The sequence below is a fragment of the Procambarus clarkii genome, chromosome 8 (assembly GCF_040958095.1).
Source record: "Procambarus clarkii isolate CNS0578487 chromosome 8, FALCON_Pclarkii_2.0, whole genome shotgun sequence".
Taxonomy (NCBI): domain Eukaryota; kingdom Metazoa; phylum Arthropoda; class Malacostraca; order Decapoda; family Cambaridae; genus Procambarus; species Procambarus clarkii.
In genome coordinates, this window is record NC_091157.1 from 7702413 (window position 1) to 7702849 (window position 437).

Genomic DNA, 437 nt, shown 5'->3' on the forward strand with positions numbered 1-437 from the left:
CTCGTGCCCAAAGGTCACCTAGCCCAGAGGTCAAAGGTCAGCTTCTGGGTGACCCAGAGTCTCCGACCTTCACCGAGGGGAAGGTCACAGCGCCAACTCCCTTACGACATTCTCAGGAATTAAACACGCACGTCGCATGAAGTTAATATGTATATAATTTTTTGAAAAGTTGAAAGGTGAGGCAGAAGAGCCAGAGATGAGGTCACCTGTGGTAGGAAGTGTGCCAGAGAGATGTGTTGATAATCTGTTGATCCTCTGAAGTATCGCCATATGTTTTAAAACACAGCACAAATAAATACTTTTTAAGTTAATTGGGTATAAAAGTTATTAATATGAAGTTTTGTGAATTGTTATATCTAGTGCTTCAGCTATGTTAAGTCTCCTATTATCGTTCTATCTGTGGATTACTTCGGTACGTGGTGCTAGAGGGAATATTA